The sequence below is a fragment of the Lolium rigidum genome, chromosome 1 (assembly GCF_022539505.1).
Source record: "Lolium rigidum isolate FL_2022 chromosome 1, APGP_CSIRO_Lrig_0.1, whole genome shotgun sequence".
Taxonomy (NCBI): Eukaryota; Viridiplantae; Streptophyta; class Magnoliopsida; order Poales; family Poaceae; genus Lolium; species Lolium rigidum.
Window position 1 is genome coordinate 319,491,931 of NC_061508.1, and position 3,824 is coordinate 319,495,754.

The 3,824-nt window shown below is 54.1% G+C and overlaps 1 pseudogene; it reads left to right on the forward strand.

Annotated features, from left to right (window-relative positions):
* The first annotated feature begins 488 nt into the window (after positions 1–488).
* LOC124684256 lies at positions 489–2,648 on the forward strand (annotated as a pseudogene).
* The last annotated feature ends 1,176 nt before the right edge of the window (positions 2,649–3,824 follow it).

Here is a 3,824-nt window from a genome sequence, read left to right on the forward strand (position 1 = left end):
TTCCAGTCCAAGGCAGAGTTCCTCTTCGGCAAGATCGACCGGAAAGTGCCATGTGCACATGAGCACATGTTCTCATTGGACTTTTAGATTTTTGAAATTTTTTAAAATCTCCCTCTTTTATGTTTTCAAAAATTATGGCATTAAATATGTAGATAGATTTAGACACGAGGAGTGTAGTCAAAAAGGTTCCATTAAAAAATACTTTGTATTTTGGAAAATACAAAAAAAACAAATTTCTGACTATAAATAGTAGTACAATTATACGTATATTTTGTCAGTCTACTGTCAGAAATTTATCTTTTTTGCATCTCCCAAAATATAACGTATTTTTTGACGGGACTTTTTTGATTCCAATCCTCGTATACACATCTATCTACATATTTAATGTCATAATTCTTGAAAGCAGAGAAATATGAGAATCTGAAATTTTCAAAAATTCAAAAGTGAAGGGAGCACTGACTCCCATGTGCACAAAATCCTTGTCCAAGATCGACATGCAAATCAAGCTCGTCCTGGGCAACTCCGCCGGAACAGTAACCACCTTCTACGTACGTCGTCAGCCCCACTTCTCTTTCCCCACTTCCATTCTCCATTACATTTCATCTGAATGCTGATGGTTGTTCTCTCTGTATTTTTTTTTGATAAAGGGAATATATTAATATCAAATGATACCAATTATACTTAGCCTCTGCAACAATGCAACACCCTAATGGCAGTACGGATACACACAGCCTAAAAAGAGAAAAGATAACTAAGAAACAAAAGTCCCGCTACAGTATTCTAGGCCTAGCAGCAGCAATACATCCACTACCAAGACAACACCTGAAATACAGACTCTCCAAAAGCGACGCCTCCAAGAAGGAAACAGTGCACCAGCGCCGTCGTCGTCCGACCAAAGATCTTAGGTTTTCACCCTGAAGATAGTCCCCGCTCTCAAAACAATGCCTCCAACAAGATCATTGCCACGCACAACCAGTTAAGGCCAGACCTTGGGTTTTCACCCTAAAAGGTAGGACTCTGAACTTCACCTGTGTTGCCGCCCCCACTTTTATACCACTGCGGAGAACCCCGGAACACCAAACAAGTTCCTCAACAACGCGGAGACTTGAATCTACATTAGCTAGACCTCCGATCCGGCCTTCGTGATATTCTCTTCTTCTGACTTTACCATGGACCAAAATGTCACTTGATGTCAACACAGAACAGAGCTTCACGCCGCTCCCTCCAAAACCAAACGGCTGGAATAAAAACATGGGTACGCACGACCAAATACCACCCGATCCAGCAAACTCCAGGCAAAAGATGCACTGTTTCATTCGCCAGCGGCGCCTTCCGGAACTCAACACTCCGACCAGATCAAGAAGGGCAGACCTCGGGAAGGTCCTCATCTTCGCGCAAAAGAAACCCTAGAACCACCACCTTCAAACTGCGAAACAGACGAACAGGCCCCCTCGCCGCCATCTGCTAGCCAGCGAAAATGAAGGACGAATCGGTGGACCATCCGAGACCCACGCGACCCAGATCTCAGATCGGGCCTGCCACGCCACGCGGTCTTGGACGCCGGTACCACACCATCCATACCTCGCAAGGTCACTGCCCCCTCCTCGCGCTGTCAGCTGAACCGACGACGGGTCTATGTGGGAACTAGACCCGCAGCCACCACCACCACCCATCGCCGGAAGGCATGGAGGGAGCAGCCGCCGCCGCACATCAAGGGATCTCCGCCTCGGATGGCGTGCGCGCCTCCGGGCAGCAGCCGCCACAACAGATCGTCGCCACCACCACCCCCGACCACCTTTGGCGCCGGGGCCCGCCGCCACCGTGACCGGCGCCGCTGGCAGCGGCGGAGGGAGGGATGCGAAGGGGGGCGGTGGCTGGCGGCGCTAGGGTTCGCCCTGGCGTTGCCCCGGGGGACGACGCGAGGACGCGTACCTGGCCTATCTCTCTGTATGTATGTGCAGCTGTCATCGCAGGGGCGGCGCACGACGAGATCGACTTCGAGTTCCTGGGCAACGTCACCGGCGAGCCCTACACGCTGCACACCAACTTCTTCGCCAAGGGAGACGGCAAGCGGGAGCAGCAGTTCCGCCTCTGGTTCGACCCAACCAAGGCCTTCCACACCTACTCCATCGTATGGAACCCGCAGCACGTCATGTGAGTCCTCCTCAATCTTTCTCCCATCGTATGGTGTTCGACTTGTCGCTGACCAAAAATGTCTCTTCTGCAGCTTCGCGGTTGACGGCACGCCGATCAGGGACTTCAAGAACAACGAGGCGCGGGGGGTGTCCTTCCCCAAGAACCAGCCCATGCGCCTCTACGCCAGCCTCTGGAACGCCGACGACTGGGCCACGCAGGGCGGCCGCGTCAAGACCGACTGGTCACACGCGCCCTTCGTCGCGTCATTCCGCGGATTCAGCGCGGACGCCTGCGTCATGTCCGGCGGCGCTCAGCGCTGCCCCGCAGGCACCATGGACGCCACCGGCGCCGCCGCCGGGAGCAGCTGGTGGAACCAGGAGCTCAGCGACATGAGCTACCGCCGCATGCGCTGGGTGCAGAGGAAGTTCATGATCTACAACTACTGCACCGACCCCAAGCGCGTCGGAGAGGGCCTCCCCGCAGAGTGCAAGATCCGTCTCAGGTCCAAGTGATGAGCAGCAGGGATTTGGCGCGCGGACAGTGTTTTCACAAGTGATCATCAGGTGTAAATGGATGTACTACTAGTATGCATATCGCATTCTTTCATTTCTTTTTGTAATACGGGGTCCAACGATGTACTCAAGTTCTATATTAGGGAGTTCGTTCTAGATTTAGTCCTGACTTATGTGTTTTTCTCGTACGTTCTATGTGCGGAGCTGAGGAGCAACCGGCCACAACGGAAGCCAAACTGAGCACACGCTAGAACATAGATCTGGACCGCTGCGGAGAGAAAAGCTTATCCGGTTAACAATATTTTAACTGAGAAAACGCATGTGCAAGGGCAACTGGGCAAGGAACACGATTCAAACCCGGAGGAGGACAAACATTCGAATCACACTTGAAGTACCAAAATGTTAGAGCATGTCTAGCAGGCCCCTTACTTTTCTGCCCCGTATATCGCCGCTTTTTCGCCCCGTATAAAAAAATGGTCGATCAGACACCGCTCCGTCTAGCAGAACTCGTATTTGACCCCGTATATTTGTAAATTTAAAACCTCGGAAAACTTTCATTCATAGTTCGTCGATCATACATAGAAATCGACGTACCTACATACATACAAAATGCGCGATCGGATCGCGACTTCTAGTCGGAGAGGTCAATGATGAACCCATCGGCATCCGCCTCCGCCTGCGCCTGCGCCGCCCGCGCCTCCGCCTCCTTCACGGCGGCGATGGCCGCCACCCTTTCTTCCTCCTCCGGCGTTCACCCGGCGTTGGCGCTCCCACTCGGCGAGCCACGCCGAGAACTTCGGGCCGCTCATCGGCTTGAGCGGCGGGTCCTCGTGGCACCAGCGGCCGCCCCGCGTGAAGTCGCGGAGTTTCGCCGGGACGAACTCCGCGCCGTCGTACTTGCAGGCCGCGCGGCGGCTGCCGGCGGCGGATCTTTTGCAAAACAGCCGCCAGGCATCCTCCACGTTGTCCGGCGAGCGGGATCGCTTCGATCCGCTCGCCGGCGAGGCGGTACTACGGCGGCGGGAGTCCATGTTTGAGATTGGGTGGAATGCGGCGCGGGGAAGGGAGGAATCGCTCGCCGGAGCAGGATGAAGGCGGCGGCGGCGCACGGCGGAGCTAGGGTTGCGAGTGAGGGGTTAACCTGCGCCCGGTATAAGTAGGGGGCGGAGGGGCCGA